The following is a 17228-nucleotide window of genomic DNA, read 5'->3' on the forward strand; positions in this document are numbered from 1 at the left end:
CCTGAGTGTGAGTGTGTCCAGGAGGGCAGAAGTGAGGAACATCTGAGGGTGTGACAGGAAGTAGTCTTGGAGCAGGTTGCTCTTACAGGGTGGGGAGCCCTTTGCCAGTGTGGCCCAGTGGAACCCCTTCTCTCCCCTCCCTCCAACAAGGGGGCTCCTGTTCCTTCGTTCTTGCGCCTGTGCTGTTCTGGGAGATTGTAGCAGGCCCTCACAGGGCTCGCTCGCACTCCAGGCCTGCTAGCGAGACAGACCACATACAGCTGACTTTGAGGCAGCGTCCTGCCATCTACACAGCACGCGCCCCGGCAGTGAATCCTGTCTGAGAGGCAGGGCAGCGAGCACTGCCAGTTTACAGATTTGGTCACTGAACAGACCTTTGTCGAAAACTCAGCAGGCAGTAGGAACTCGGCAGGAACAGGAGCTGAGCAGCCCCTGCCCTCGTTGGGGCTTGTGGGCCGAGGGGAGAGACTACCCGGTGCGTGCGTGTGTGTCTTACTGCACCCCAAGGGGAATGCTCTGCAGGTGGGGACACAGAAGAGACTTATCTAACAGGAACCACCTGCAGCAGGGTCTGCGCCAGGAATTAGTCTGGGGTCCTAGAAGTTCCCTTGGGGAAGGTGGGGGAGGCAGGACAGGAGCTGCAGGCAAAGGGCCCCCTGGTGGAGGGAGCCCGTGAGCCAAAGGGCCGGAAGGAGGCCAGGCACCTGAAGCGCAGAGCAGGCCACGCTGCCGCCAAGGACTTTGGCCTTGTCCTGAGAGTGCCGAGAGCCTCTGAAAGGTCCCGCACGGGGAGTGGCCCAGTTGGATTCGTGTTGTGAAAGGATCCCCCTCCTCTGCGTGGAGAAGGTACTGGAAGGGGACAGAGGCGCTGCAGTGCCCAGAGACGGTGGCCTGCCTGGGCAGCGGTGACGGGAACAGAGGGAAGCAGAAATCTTCCGCAGATGTCAGGGTGAAATCAACCTGCTGGGGTGTCGGACTGACTCGGGCAGCTAGGACCGGGGGGGGGGGGGGTGCTGGGCATGATTCTGGGGTTTCTGGCTTGCGTGGCAGGGGTGGGTGGCAGGGACCTCTGCTGTTGGAGAAAAGGTGCCTTGGCGGGGTGGAGTATGGCATGAGAGACTGTAGAAGGAAGCCGTGGGGCTGGTGACTGGAACGTGGGTCTGCAGTGTGGTGGGCCAGGCTGAAGACATGTTTGGGGATCAGGGACCCACAGACAGTGCTGAAAGCTGCAGGCGCAGCTCAGGGAAGCAGTCTGGAGAGAAGAGGGAAGCCAGCCCTGGACAGGTCCCGAGGAGCTCAGGTGTTAACAGCCAGGCCACGAGGGAGAGCCTGCAAAGAAGATCGAGGACAGACCCGGAGAAGTGCGGGAAGGAGGGAAAGTCACCTGCCTAAGTAAGGGTCATGGCCCCTGCAGAGGCCATACTGCAAGCAGTGTTCCTGGGCCTCTGACCATTGGCATGGATGACCGCCGCCCTAAAAATGGCCCTGCTGGGATGTGCCTCCAGCCAGCGTGGCTCTCTGCTGGCCACCGTTCCCCAGGACAGACAGGGAGAGACCCTTTCCCCAGAGTCCTTCCTCCTCTCTCATTTTGCCCTTGGTATCGTGGCAATAAAGAGCCTTTCCCTGCAGCACGTGCGGGAGGCTAGGTTGACTCCCGCGGGGAGGCCTCGTCCTTGCTGAGCTATTTCATAACCTCGGAAGGGTGGAAAATCCCCCCAATCTTAACGCAAAGCCAGCAAGCTGAAAAATGGCCTTGAATAGGCTGAGATGAGAAAACAAAGAGGCCGTCAACATCACGGTCTTGGAGGGGGTGGGGGGCTTCAGTAGACCCCACGCAGACAGCAGTTTCTCGGCTTTTAATGCCCAGACTCAGAGACCCAGCCAGGGACAGGCGTTCAGGGGGGTGGCGGCAGCCCTTCAGCCCAGCCTTCCTGATTAACAGTTCAAACAGGCTTCAAAGGCTCAAAAGGGGTTAACTGCAGAGCCTCGAACTCCTCCGCCTGCTAATTTTTAAACGCAGCTGAGCTCTGAGTGCCCCTCCCAGAAGGCCCTGAGAGGGACTCTGCTCAGCCCCCACCCCCTGGTGTCGCCAGGAATCTGTGTGCATCTAGAACAAAGGCTCCCCATGCCCTTCTTCTTCCAGCTTGTTCTGAAGCCTAAGACAAGACTTCACCCCACAGCCGCTGCCCTCCATCCAAGCCTGGTGGACATGAACACATGGCCGTGACTTCCAAATGAACCTTTGAGATCGGCTTAAAGGAGCTGGGACCTCAACCCAGGTGAAACCTGGGTGGGAGTAGAGGCTTGGACTCCTGTGCCCCCAGAGACCAGTTCCCAGCAGCGGGAAAGCAGCAGCCCGGGATCCAGGGCAAGTGGGGAGAGCGCTCCCACAGCCTGAAGTCCACAGTCTCCCTCTGACTTCCCTGCCAGGCTGAACACACCTGAAGGCTCTAGGAGTGGGATGAAAACTGCTCAGAAACTCTTAACAGATGCCCCTCACACCCATCTGCCCTAACACACACCCCCTCAGTCGTGCACTAAAACACACGCCTGCTTAGCCTGTGACCCACTCCTTGACAAGGCCTGGGGTTCTGTCCCCTCTTCCTGGTGCTTCTTGCCCAGCCCCTGGCCCCTGTGGCACCTTCTTCATGATGGAAGCTGAGACCCTGCCAGGCCCACGGGCTGTTCCCAAGGGCCCAGGACCCAGCCTCTGCTCTCACGTTGCCTCGTTCGCAGCCCCTAGGACCCCTGCTCCTCTCAGGGAGGAAGACAGCCTTCTAGTATAGGCACATGGCACCCGCAGAACGGTCACGCCAGCAGCAGCAGCCCCCTAAAGTAACCGTGCAGCGCCTTAACTTCATCGTGCTCGACTTGATCTGATCCCCCGCCGCCCAGGAACCAGGGACGGAGGCACTGTGCGCGCCAGCAGATGCAGCAAAGAGCAGCCTGGCCACACAGAGTGGCTTGCCTGAGGCCGCCGGGCACTGACACAGCAGAATTTAGCTTGGCCTCTGAGGAGGCCAGCCCTCCCTGTCCTCTCGTGGCGGGGAGGGCTGCAGGCCTTTGTCAGGCTCCCTGTCCAACCTCTGGAGACAGAGAGTCACTCCCGAACCTTCAGCTCGCCGGAGAACCAGCCTGAGAGAGGGTAGGAGAGGCAGGGCCGGCCCTCAGAGGCTCACATGCCTTCTCAGCTTGTGCTCGGGCAAAGGTCTCCCAAGCAGCAGAGCCCTGGGCCATGCTGAGGCCCGCCACGGTCATCATCGTGGGGGAAGGCAGCCTTGGAGTCCAAGAGGCCTTCCCTGCGCATGCAGGGGTGGGAGCCCAGAGGGATGCCCGAGGCCACGGCTAGGCACCCGGGAGGGCCAAGTGCCACCCTGACAAGGTATCGCTTCCCTCCCTGCATAGGCCACTCGGGAGCCAAACGCCACCCCCTCAACTAGCTTCCCAATGGGACTGTGCCCCGCCCCAGTGCAAAGGGCGCTGCCCCCAGCAGCCACTCACCCGACCCTGGCCTCCTTGGCCAGCCGCTCATCCCACTGCCCCTCCCACTCGTGCTGCCAGGGCTGCAGAGGCCACTTGCTGGCTTCTTTTGTTCCTGAAATGTCTGGATGTCTGAGAATCCAGAAGGTACCCCCCTGCTAACAGATTTCTACATCATCCATTGATTCAGCATTCATTCTGGCCCTCCTGTGCAGGCCCAGTGCTGGGACGCGGGGGCCATCAGATGGGGTGCCGCTCTGTGAGCTCCCAGGCTGGCAGACAAGGCAAGGGAGCAAATCACGGGCTATGAGGTGGAAGATGTCGGGGACACACTGGCTGCGGCCAGGCTCCTTCTGAGCCAAAGGAGGGAGGGTGGTTCTCCAGACACCTTCTACCTCCAGGGCTCTTGGAGGAACACCAGTGCCTGGGGGTAGGCGGAGCAGAGGGCAGGGGTTTCTGGGGGCATGTGTCCTGGGCTGCCCCTCCCCCACGCTCCCCATTTCCCAAGGAGAGGCTGCTTCTTCCCCCGCTAAGGCCCCCTCTTCCCAAGGCCACCTAAAAGGCCCGAAGCTGTAAGGGGGGGCATCCCAAGAGTGGCATTGAGTCCCAGGGCCGGGTGGGAGATTATCTACGCAGGGGCTGATAGGAGCGTCCCCCAAGGGCTGACTTCAAAGCCACTCCGCCTAACCCCCTGCATCAAAGTCAGCAGGCTGAGCTGTTTGAACATTAAAAGAGTGGGGGGGTCACCTCCCCAGCCACCTGCGCCTCCACAGCTTCTCTCCTCAGGATCTCAAAGGCCTTCTTGCACAGGTGGGTGGGGGCCAGACCACCCAACTGCCAGGCGGAGGAGCCACTACTACAGGGCGGGCTAACCGCCCCTCAGAATCCTGCAGGCGGTACGCGTGCCTCCAGTTTCCCAGCCTGGGCCCTGCAGTCCCGGTTTTCCTGGTCATCCCCTGCCATTTTCTCTGGGTTCTTCTAGAGGGTTGACCTGTTCCCCAACCCCACATGTGGAAGGAGCAGAGAGCAGAGCTCCCTCTTCCCCCGCCAGCTCAGCTCCAGACCTTGCTGTATGACCGGCCTGCGCTCTCCCCCTCGGGCGCCTCTCCAGGAGGTCTGGGCCCAGGGGGCTCTTGGGGGACAGTGGAGTATGTAGGTGTGATATGGCGGCACAGCACAGCACGGCAGCGCCAAACAGCAGCCCCAGGCCACTCGGTTTGGATCCCAGTTCTAGCACAGGTGAGGTACGTGTCACTGGGCGGGTCACCTAATCTCTCTGTGCCTCATTTTCCTCATCTGTGAACCCAAATTAAAACCAGCAGGGCACCTCCTGGGGTTATTGGGCTGGTCAGAGGGCCAGCTCAGTCGCAGTGCTCGGGAGAGCACCTGCCTTGTCAGCAGTGAGCATGTGGAATGGTGGCACTAGGGCCACAAGGCCTGGCTGCACGAGCTCTGCCACCTGGAGCTGGAGGCCAAGCCCGGCGCCACGCAGTGAGCTGGGGAGGGCGCGCGCAGAGACTGGGGCCCAGCGCTGCAGGGAGGGCTGGCGGACAGCAGCAGCTACTGAAACTTCTGGGGAAGTTCCCCAGATGTGAGAGGAAGGCCCCAAGGAGGCCATGAGTGGCGGTGCTTGGACTGTCCACAGGCCTCAGTTTCCTCGTCTAGACAGAGGCTCATCATGGCGTCTCCCTCCCAGATCAGACAGCCCAGGAGGGAGAGCGGACATGCCCTCGGTGGGCTTCAGGGCAGACCCTTCCTTTCCTCTCTCTCAGGAACTCTGCCGAGGCTGGGGTTTTTCCACCTGGCCTCCCTCCCCAGCCCACCAGGTCCTCTGCCTGACCCCAGCGTACCCAGTACCCAGGCCCCAGAGCACAGACTCCTTGTTGCAGCCGAGAGCGCGCGCGCACGCGTGTGTGTGTGTGTGTGTGTGTGTGTGTGCCCGAGCCCAGAGAGGTGCTGACCCCTCCCTCACACAGGGACATCAAAGGGAAGCAGGAAGCAGCGAGCCGGCTGACCCCCAGCGGGCGGGAAAAGTGCAGTGTCACAGCTCAGCCTGGGACCCAACTGCTGGGGATTTTCCATCCCACCAGGATTTCCGCAGGACACCCCGACTCCGGCCTTTGAGGCTCCTTGGGAACCGGGGTCTGGGCTGGAGGCCCCTGTCCTCAGTGTCTCCATGACTGGCTGGCTGCTGGCCCAGGCGCATCAGAACACTGTACCCTGGGCTCTGGGACCTGGCTGGGGAGGGAAGGCCACAGATTGAGCAGAGGGCCTGAGAAGAATGGAGAGGGGAACCTGTCCCTCCCCCGCCAGCCATACCTCCTTGATAGGGGTCAGGGGGTCAAAGCCACCGAACAGGCTGTGTCAGGGAGAGGACTGTATAAACAGTCCCAAGTCCCAGGATCCCAGGACGGCCCTCTTGAATACTGTGCGGCAGCCCCAGTGCAGTCAGGGGCGCTGTATGGACAGCTGGGCTCGTGGGCGTGTACCCACCTGCCAGAGCCTTCTGCAGAGTGTAGCACTGAGGGCAGCCACAAGCAGGCCAGGCTGTCCCAGCCCTCAGCCCAAGGCCGTGAGGCCTGGGAGTCCAACACTCTCAACCAGCCCTGTGCTTGGCGGACAAGCCCCGACCCAGATCCCTCCACTGCAGTTTGTGGGTGTGCTAAGGTCTACTTGGTACACCCCATTCAGGGCATCTGTGTCACCGCCTGGCATCCTGTCCCCCTAGATCTGTGACTGCCATGTCCTCACCCTGAGCTGTTGCTCCTGCCTCAGCAACCAGACCTGGCCCTGTACTCGCCTTCACTCACCAGGAGGATGGACCAGGCATGCTCTGCCTGGTGAGGGCCCTCATGGACCTGGGTTGGCCTCTAGGCTGGTGACTGGACTGACACACACCAGGGCCCTCTGGCCGGAGGGAAGTGCACCTGAGTCCCTTTGTTTGTTCTGTGGGGGTGGGCGGAGGAGCTCTTGCTCCGGAGGGAATGCAGTTTTACAGCTGGAAGCCAGTGGTCCCAGTCTGACAACGGGGCCTCGAACAGGGGTTTGCCATCCAAGTGGGGGGACCCGTGTTCGGTCGAGCAGCCACGCTGTGCACAGCCCAGAGCTTGGCCTAAGAGCAGACGTGCTCATGTGGACAGTGCTGGCAGCCGGGCTCGCGATCCGGTTACAGCAGCTGTCCCGCAGGAACGTGCTGCCCAGGGCCGGGAGCTGTTGTTCCAGGGCTGCGAATGAGACTCAGTGCTGGGGGCGGGGGGCGGGTGGTGGTGTCTGTTGCTGGGAACTGTTTCAAAATAATCACAGAAACTTGGCAGGCAGGGGCTCTGCCCGTAAGGGTCCAGGTCTCTGCACGGGGTGCCCACACCCTGCCGCTGAGGGTGTTCCTCCCCTGGCCAGGTACAGTGTGGTGTGGTCTGGGGTCTGGCATCATTGGGATAGGCATGTTTGTCCCCTGCATCACAGGGCCTTAGGGTCACACAGCCAGGCTGGAGCTGATGGTCGAGGAGCAGGACGGGCGGGCACAGCTGTGCTGTCAGGAAGGCAGGGAAAAGCCCAGGGCGGGCGGGCGAGCGAGCGAGACAGGGCGAAGGGCGACGATCTGCCATTGACTCAGGCTTGCTAGAGGCAGGCCCAGCACCTTTCTCTATTCTCCCATCCCCCGATGGGTGAGAGCCAGAGGGGCCCAGAACAAGCCCCGTCGTGACTCTCCTGGAACTGGGCTGAGGCCCAGAGCACGCAGGCTGACGGTGAGTGGGCCAGGACTCGGGCAGGCTTGTCCATAGAGAGAACATTCGGCTTAGCCCAGGTGATGGCCTAGACCCTGGTGAGTCAGGAGGTGACTAGGAGACAACCTGGCCCACCCTGCCCGGGAGTCCTATTCCAGAGGATGGCCGACGCTGCAAGCGCCTTTGGGCAGACGGAGTCAGAGCACCGGGGTGGGCAGGGGCCCGCCTCCATAAGCCCCAGACCCAAAGGCCCAAAGCCTGCATGGGACCTCTGGAATTCCAGTGCCTGAGCGAGAGGCTGTGGCGGCCTGTGGCCTCTACTGCCTGCGTGGGCTCACCCTCCCACCCCACACGGAATGACAGCAACTCACCTCGCAGCTGCAAGGCTCGATATCTGTGTGGGTGCTGCCACTGAACAGTGGGGCCAGGGTCGCACGCCTGGGTGTGAGCAACCCTCTGGCGTGGCCTATCAGATGGAAGGCACGCTGGGCTTCCCATTCAGGGTGCAGTTCCACGTAAAAGGGGGCCCGTCGACACCTGTCCAGAACCAGTGATGTGGGTGGCCCTCTACGTGACATGGCTGGGCCCCTGAAGTGCGAGACACGCGGTTCTGGGTGTGACATGCCATGGCATGCACACTCTGGGATCTGAGGACTGAAGACATGCTCTTGTGAGCTGTGCCGGCTGCCCCACGTAGGGGAACATTCTGTCCAGATGGGGACCCTCTCCAGGCAACCCCTTCCCTGTCTGTTCAGGTCTGAACATTAGACGCTCTGTGCCAATCGGACACGGCTGCACCCCCACCCCCGCCGATCTGTAATTCTCACAGGTTGTCCCCAGAGGCACACATGTCAAATCCAGGAAATACACGAGTGAGGCAGGGAATGGAGGAAGTTGTAAATGCAAAGCCGCAGAGCTCTAAAGATGGAAGCCATTTCACTTCTTATCCAGTCACCTGCTGTACACACAGTACACCAGCATCCATCTAGTGAACTGTGTGGGTTAGGAGCACAGACCTACTTTCTGATTAGAGACAAAACCTTGGCAAAGCATCGCCTGTGTCTCGGGCTGCTCTCTGAAGGAGGCTGGTCCGGCACTTGCCCTGGTAGGGAGATTCCTAGCCCCTGCCTGTGGCTGGAGCAGTCTGTGAGGGAGAGTGAGAGGCAGAAGCTTCCCTCACTCCTGCTACGTGAGCAGGCCTAGCTGAGGGGCTCCTCCCAGGTCCCTCCGCCAAAGCAAGTTCTCAGTGGGCCACAACTCTGGTGCCATAGACAAGGGGCATTCTTCTTGCCCCGAAAGTCACTCCAGAGACACTGAGAAAGCAAATCTATTGCTTTTCCAACCCCTAACAGTGGAAAAGGAGGAAGAGAAGGGAGGTCACCTAGAAAGTTCTGGAACACAGTCTGTTTATCAAATGAGTATATTTTCCATGAAAGAGAATGCTGCTGGGGAGCTGAGGAGTCAGTGGGGACGGAGCCCACACGGCCCCTGGAGCTTGTGCGGCGCTGGCAGCAGGCCTCAGGCCTTCGTACGTACACCTGGGCCACCTAGGAGGAGATGCCACAGGAATACGAATGCGGCAGTTCACTCCGGCCACGTCGGCTTCCCTTTTGTCAAGTCACTTAATCCAATCAGAGAAGGTACCAGGCACAGTCGTTAAGCGACAGCTGCCTGTCTGCTGGCAGAGCCCTACCAAAGCCCCCGAAGGCACTTCTCTTCCTGAGCTCTGTGGGGTGCCCCGTTCTCAGGGGAAAGGTCCTCTTGAGAGCCGATGTGAAAGGGTTCCCAAGTTGCTGTACCAGTTAATGAGTTATTTGCTCTAAACAATATCTTGATAAAGGGGAAGGATGAAGTTAGCTGCTGTTGACTAAGGAGAGACAGGGTTGCCAGGGAAATGCTTCTAAATGGAAGGAAACAAAAGGCAGTCATTAGGTTTTGTCTGACCAGGAAAAATGTCGTGGAGAGTGTACCTTTGGCCATCTTTTGTGTTTATGATTTGGAAGAGAGAGGCGGCAGCGAGTGTGCGGCCAGGGAGAGGAATCCAACAAAGCTGGCGGAGGCCAAGATTTGGGGGCACAGAGCAAGGGCGGCTGCCCTGGAGCTCAGGCCAGGAGGGAGTGAGGAGGGCCTAAGGCCCAGGCTGGACCGCGAGACCTCCCAACCTGGGAGTACTGAGGTGAGAAGTGAGGGGGGGGGCTCCTGGAAGCAGAGATGGAGCAGGTTGGATCAAGTTGGGTCTGAACTGAGCTGGCGCTGCAGGGCAGCACTCACGGCCTCAGTCAGTATACGGGGGCTTTTACTTCTTTAAGTCTTGCTCTGTGTTATAAATCTCTGCTTCTCCTCAGCAGTTCGAAATGTTTACTCTGAACTAAGCCCTGTGTTTTAACACGAGTCCTGTTTTCATAGGAAAACCATCTTTGATGGAATCACATGCGATTCTTACTTTTTCCCGATCAGCCAGAGCCCCAGGTCCAGCCTCTGTAGGCAGTAGTGACAGGAAGAGGGGCCTAGCCCTTGGCTCAGAAAACCTGGCCTCCTCCACATGACTGGGCTTGCAAACCATCGTCCGCACTCAGGCCAGCAGGCTGCAGAGGGCCAGGACCTTCGCTCTGTCCCTCACCTCCAGCTCCGTCACCCAGCGCGAGAGCCCTCATTTGGAGCCTTTAATCAGGTGCTGGCCCCATTCCGAACACTGGCCCATCCCCATGCCTCCTGAGCTGGTGAGAATTATCCCGGGAACAAGAAGATCTAAAGGCCCCTGGTTCTCAGGCTAACAGGAGACTTGCCATTAGGAAGGGGGAGCAGACTTCCTCTCTGGGGAGGGCATAACTAGGGCGACCAACCAAGCAAGGAAGGCGTGTGAACACAGCCTGGTGGCGGAGAAACTCTTGGTCTCAGCATGCACGGACTTGAGTTCCTCCCCAGGTACCACTGTTTTCTACCCGGGAACGGCCGCCATCCCCAAACCTTGGTCCCCTGATCTACGAAAACTGAAACAGTGCCACATAACAAGGCCCTGGTGGATCATCAGAGTGACTGCACTTGATTTCCCTGTATTTCTAGCACAGCAACAGAAGGGAGTGGGCTCCAGCGGGGCAGAGTTTTCGATCAGAGACCTGTGGTAGACTCTGGACTCCAGCTGCCATGGACTGTGTGAGTGGGGACATGAGCCCTGGAGGAAGAGCAGGGGTGAAGGAGCTCCAGAAAGAGCATTAAGGCCTCACTGCTGCTTCGAGACCCGCTGCAGACTGGGCAGGCCCTGGTGAGGAGGATGGACCACAGCCAGGGTCCTGCACCTGACAGGCCCTGGTGCAATCCCCCCTGCTTATTCATTCACTTATTTATTCGTCAGACATTCACAGAGCGGCCGTGATGGGCTCTGTGCGGATCAAACACTGAGATAATGCTGAACAAAAAGACCTCCTTCTGCCTTCACTGGCCTTGGGATCGAAGGAGACGGCTCGTAACCCTTCACCACAAACACCCAGTTACACATTAAGAACAAGAGGGGAGATGGGTTCTCTGTGGACCAGTCTGAGGCTTAGAAATTGGCCACTCTTAAGGAGGGACGTAAGTCGGTCCCAGCCTGGGGAAGCGGAGAGGGTCAGGAGAGAGCTTGACTTGTTTAAAATGACACCAAGGGAGTATTTGAGGAGCGACAGTGACTTCATCAGAGCCCCGGCTCAGGGTCAATACTAGCTTTGTGACCCTGGGCCCGACTTAACCTCTCTAGCCTCAGGTTGATTATATATAAAACAGGAGTGATAATATTCTTACGTCAAAAGCTGCCGTGATGGAAGGATTAGTGAAAGCACTTAGCACAGTGCCCGGCTGAGGGCGAGTACTATTACGATTTTAAGAGTATTCTTCAGTCCAAAGATGTGTGCAGGGTAGCGAGCTTTCTCCTCACCGAAAGGGTAGCGCCGGGGCTCCTTTGGAACGCAGTGCCCAGGGAGTGTTGCCGAGGAGATCAGGACCTCTGAGAGAGCAGGGGTGGTCCCTGCCCAGATCCTCCTGGTCTCCTGGGGCTTGCACGGTGCCCGGTGTGCGCACTCACACCTCCTGCCTGGAAGAATGGACACACAGGGCACGGGGGCACCCTCTCCTCCGCCTGCCTGCCAGGCACCTCACTGGATCTTACAGGTGCCTTCAGCTCCTAGAGCCTAGACCGTACACACATCCACGCTGGGGGAACCCACGGGAGTTTCAGACTGGGGCTGCCCTTTGCCCTTCTTAGCTCAGCGGGGTGTGTGTGTGTGTGTGTGTGTGTGTGTGTGTGTGGGTGGGCTGGCCCAGTCTGGACTGGGTGGGGGGCTGTAACAAACCCCATTTCCCATCAAGGGAGCCTGAGGCCGTGAAGGTCAACTTATCCCCCCCCCACCCGCCCCCAGAGCTCTCGCCAAGATTCCCATTCTTAGTCTGCAGTCACCCGAGCCCGAGAGCAGTGCTGCACATGGGGGTGAGCAGGGAGCTTCAAGATGACTACGAGTCACAGAGCTGGGGAGAGAGACAGAGCTGGGTGGGCTGGTGGGAGGCAAGAAGATACTGGGAGAAAGTGAGGCCCTCTCTCGGGGGAGCAGTCAAGACAGGAACGCCCTCCTCCGGGCCCCACAGGATGGCCCCAGGGCTCCCAAGCCCCTCCGTGGGGGCTCCCTGAACTCTTGAATCTATCCCATAGGGAGCAAACTTGCTTCCTTCTGTCCCACTCTCTATCAAACATAAATGATGTAAAAAGGACTTTTCCCCCCCAGTCCTGTTAGCGTTCAGAAATAGAGTTGTTGTACAAGAATTCTTTCACAAGAAGGAAATCCTGCCACTTGTGACAACACGGATGAATGTGGAGGACAGTGAAATAAGCCAGACGCAGAAGGACAAATACTGTATGATATCACTTATATGAAGGATCTAAAATAGCCAAGCGCAGAGAAGCAGAGAGTTGAATGGTGGTTGCCAGGGGCAGGGGGAGGAGGCAGCCTGGAGGAATTTGTCAAAGGGCACGAAGTTTCAGCTCTGCAGGGTGAATGAGTCCTAGCGAGCTACTGCCTATCGCAGTGCCTGTAGTCAACAACCCTGCATTGTGTGCTTCAGACGTTGCTCAGAGGGTAGGTCTGATGCTAAGTGTTCTTAGGAAATAACAATATACATGATAAAAGAGGGCGTGAAGAAACTTTTGGAGGTGATGGGTACGTTTATGGCCTAGATTGTGGTGATGGTCTCATAGGTACATACTTATCTCCAAATTCATCACATTGTATACATTAATTATGTACAGATTTTGTATGTCAATCGTGACTCAATAAAGTGGTTGGAAAAAAGAAAAGAACAAAATTTTTTTTCACAGGAGCTTTTTTTTTCTCTTTGAGCATATATTTTAAAATAGTCACATCCTTAACGAAATCTTCCACAGTCTCTTTGTGGAGCCAAAATTCTACTGATCTGACGAGGCTGGCATAATAAAAGAACACATACTGATTTCATCTATGATAGCGCAAAAAAAGGGAAGCTATTAGTAACCAGGGTCCATCAGCTGTAAAAATAACCAATGTAAATAGGGTCACACCAAGAATGCAAAGATGCATGCAGCAACCTGGATGGATCTTCAGAGGACTGTGTTGAGTGAGAAGAGCCAGTTCCACAAGGTCCCGTATACTGTACAGTTCCATTTATAGAGCATTCTTGTAAAGACGAAATTAAAGCAACGCAGAGCTGGTCAGTGGTTGCCAGGGGCTAAGGACAAGGTGAAATGGGAGAGAAGGGAGTGTGGCTATGAAAGGGGGCTACATGAGGGGCCCTGGGGGGACCGCAGCTCCCCTGTGTCAGTGTCTGTATCCTGGCAGTGATCTGGTCCTACAGTTTGCAGAATGTTACCACTGGTGCAGACTGGGTGAAGGCTACATGGGATCTCTATTACTTCTCACAGCTGGCTGCTGCATGTGAATCTACAGTTACCTCAATGAAAAATGCATGAAAAAAACCACGATCGCCAAATTAAAAAAAAGCCTTCCTAAAAATACCCAGTAATGAATTTTAAGATACAGAAAATCTATACGAACAGAGGGCTAAAAAATACTGAGGGACATTACAACTGATTTGAACACATGGATAAATCTCTCCTATTTTTGGCTAGAAAGTCAAAAATATTGTAAGAAAGATAATTCTAAGTTAATCTAAATTGATTGCCGTTTCAATAGAAACTACTGGCAGAATACGGAGGGACACACACACACACGCGCGCGCTTTTTTTAAATCAGGCAAGCTGATTCTAAAATTTATGCGAAAAAAAAATCAGCATGTTGGGCTTCCCGGGTGGCGCAGTGGTTGAGAATCTGCCTGCCAATGCAGGGGACACGGGTACGAGCCCTGGTCTGGGAGGGTCCCACGTGCCGCGGAGCAGCTAGGCCCGTGAGCCGCAACTACTGAGCCTGCGCGTCTGGAGCCTCGTTGCTCCGCAACAAGAGAGGCTGCGATAGTGAGAGGCCCACGCACCGCGATGAAGAGTGGCCCCCGCTTGCCAGAACTAGAGAAAGCCCTCGCACAGAAACGAAGACCCCACACAGCCTAAATAAATAAATAAATAAATAAATAAATTCCTACCCCCAACATCATCTTTAAAAAAAAAAAAGAGCACGTAATGCAAGTCCTGTACAATTCTGAAAAAGCGTCTGGAGCTCTTTGGTGCAGCCTGTCCCTCTGTGTTCCAGAAAAGCACCCGGTTTTAAAGATTACGCATTGTCCTAAAGAGTCTGATGAGGGTGCAACTTCACTTCTTTCTGAAGGTGATTCTACTCAAACTCCCCTCTCCATCGACGTTGTCAGACACCTACCATAATAAACATGAACTGAATGACTCATCTTGAGGTAGGGACATGCATTTAACCAATACTATATAAGCTTACTATATGTCAGCACCATTCTGTGTACTTCACATTAGTCATTCATTTAATCCTCCCAGTAACCCTCTGCGGAAGGCACTCTTTCTTATTATCCCCATTTTACAGATGGCGAAACTGAAACTGAGGTTAAATGACTCATTCGAGGTCCAGCAGGTAGGAGGGGTGCAGTTAGGATCTGAACTTGCACTACAGCTCTAGAATCTGCTCTTAACCACTACTTTTTTGTTTACACGTCAGTAAAGGAGAGCACCAAGCAGGAGGTCTGGGGACAGGGGCAGCATTCCTCTGGGCTAGTTTCACAAGGATGAGGCTGGAAAAGCCACATTGGTACAGGTGGTCTAGATTAGATAAGGAAACTGAGTCACTGCTGTCCAAGTCATGATGTGAAACCATTTTGACCTGCGCTGGTTATGACAGCACTCCAGCTATAACCCTTTACCGTGTCAGTTATCTTCCTTTCCGGTGGTTGGCCTGGGGAGGGGAGGGACTGGCTGCATGTTACAGATTTTTCTTATTGCCATTCTTTTCCTTTTTGAATTAGGCTTATTTACTTTCTTGAGTTACTGAATTCAGTTTTCATAAGATGTCCTGAAACTGTGATCATACATGAGTAGGAAGTGGCCCCCAGGGTCAGACCCGAGACCCGGGTGCGTCCCTTGTCTGGACCCTGCCGTGTGAGTGAGCCCGGAAGAGACCCCTTGTCTGGTCTCTGCCGTGTGAGTGAGCCCGGAAGAGACAAGTGCTCCTGTTCCCTGACAGCATTAGCCACCAAGGCAAGGACTCAGCCCCAAACACTCAGGCTTCCCGTCCAACTCAAGAGCTAATCCTGTGTCTAGAGTGTTTTGGTCTGAGGCCATGCCATGGATTCCCTGGTTGACTGTACTGTGTGAAATGCAGCTTCCTCTTATGAGTAAGAGAGATGGGGGAAACCTGCTATACTCACAAGCACATCATAAAGTTCAAAAGTCAAATAACTGAGGCTGGCCCGTCACCAGGCCCATCAGCCATCCATAAGACAATCTAGAAGTGGACACATTAAATGAGAGTTTGAAATATGATAAAGGTAACAACTTAAGTTAGTGGAAAGAAGATGATGTATTCAAATAAATAGTGTTGGGATAACTAGTTAGACACATAGAAAATAAATTGAATTTAATGACTCCTTATGTCCAAATCTAGAGGGAGCACTATTTAAATGTAAAAAGATGAAGGATGCCCACTCTCACCACTTACTTATATTCAACATAGTTTTGGAATTCCTAGCCACAGCAATCAGAGAAGGAAAAGAAATAAAAGGAATCCAAATTGTAAAAGAAGTAGAACTCTCACTGTTTGCAGATGACATGATGCTATATATAGAAAATCCTAAAGATGCTGCCAGAAAACTACTAGAGCTCATCAGTGAATTCAGTAAAGTCGCTGGATACAAAATTAACGTACAGAAATCGGTTGCATTTCTATACACTAACAGCAAAATATCAGAAAGAGAAATTAAGGGAACAATCCCATTTACCATCGCGTTGAAAAGAATAAAAATACTTAGGGATAAACCTACCTAAGGAGACAAAAGACCTTTACTCCAAAAACTGTAAGATGCTGTTGTAAGAAACTGCAGATGACCCAAACAGATGGAAAGATACACTGTGTTCTTGGATTGGAAGAATCAATAGTGTTAAAAATGACTGTACTACCTAAGGCAATTTACAGATTCAGTGCAATCCCATTCACATTACCAATGACGTTTTTCTCAGAACCAGAACAAAAAATTTAAAAATTTGTACGGAAGCACAAAAGACCCTGAAAAGACAAAACGATCTTGAGAAAGAAGAGCAGAGCTGGAGGAATGACGCTCCCTGACTTCAGACTATACTACAAAACTGCAGTAATCAAAACAGCATGGCGCGGGCACAGAAACAGACATATAGATCAATGGAACAGGATAGAAGGCGCAGAAATAAACCCCCGCACTTATGGTCAATTAATCTACAACAAAGGAGGCAAGAATATACAATGAAGAAAAGACAGTCTCTTCAATAAAAATGGTGCTGGGAAAACTGGACAGCTACATGTAAAAGAATGAAATTAGAACATTCTTGAACACCATATACAAAAATAAACTCAAAGTGGATTAAACATATAAATGTAAGACTGGATACTATAAAACTCCTAGAGGAAAGCATAGGCAGAACACTCTTTGACATAAATAACAGCAATATTATTTTGGATCTGTGTCATAGAGTAATGGAAATAAAAACAAAAATAAACAAATGGGATCTAATTAAACTTAAAAGCTTCTGCACAACAAAGGAAATCATAAACAAAATGAAAAGACAGCCTATGGACTGGGAGGAAATATTTGTAAATGATGCTACCGACAAGGGATTAATTCCCAAAATACACAAACAACTTATACAGCTTAATATCAAAAAAACCCCAACCCAATCAAAAATCGGGCAGAAGACTAGACAGACATCTCTCCAGAGAAGACATACAGATGGCCAGCAGGCACATGAAAAGATGCTCAGTATCACTAATTATTAGAGAAACGCAGTCAAAACTACAATGAGGTATCACCTCACACCAGTCAGAATGGCCATCATTAAAAAGTCTATAAATAATAAATGAGGGTATGGAGAAAAAGGAACCCTCCTACACTGTTGGTGGGAATGTCAAATTGGTGCAGCTGCTATGGAGACCAGTATGGAGGTAACTTATAAAAGTAAAAATAGAGTTAACCATATGATCCTGCAATCCCACTCCTGGGCATATATCCAGAGAAAACACTGATTCAAAGAGATACATGCGGGCTTCCCTGGTGGCGCAGTGGTGCAGAGTATGCCTGCCGATGCAGGGGACACGGGTTCGTGCCCCGGTCCGGGAGGATCCCACACGCCGTGGAGCGGCTGGGCCTGTGGGGCATGGCCATTGAGCCTGCGTGTCCGGAGCCTGTGCTCCGCAACGGGAGAGGCCACAACAGTGAGAGGCCCGCGTACCGCAAAAAAAAAAAAAAAAAAAAAAAGATACATGCACCCCAGTGTTCGTAGCAGCACTATTTACAATGGCCAAGACATGGAACCAACCTAAATGTCCATCAACAGATGAATGGATAAAGATGTGGTGTGTGTATATG

The 17228-nt window shown here is 54.3% G+C and overlaps 1 protein-coding gene and 1 long non-coding RNA gene across 6 annotated transcripts in view; one reads left to right on the plus strand and one right to left on the minus strand.

The window, feature by feature from the left end:
* KCNQ1 (potassium voltage-gated channel subfamily Q member 1) overlaps nucleotides 1–17228 on the minus strand; it is a 352233-nt gene that overhangs the window by 153000 nt on the left and 182005 nt on the right. The window lies entirely within an intron of this gene.
* The window catches only part of LOC116757841, an 81004-nt gene that overhangs the window by 6481 nt on the left and 57295 nt on the right, over nucleotides 1–17228 (plus strand). The window lies entirely within an intron of this gene.

This window comes from Phocoena sinus, chromosome 8 (assembly GCF_008692025.1).
Source record: "Phocoena sinus isolate mPhoSin1 chromosome 8, mPhoSin1.pri, whole genome shotgun sequence".
Classification (NCBI taxonomy): Eukaryota; Metazoa; Chordata; class Mammalia; order Artiodactyla; family Phocoenidae; genus Phocoena; species Phocoena sinus.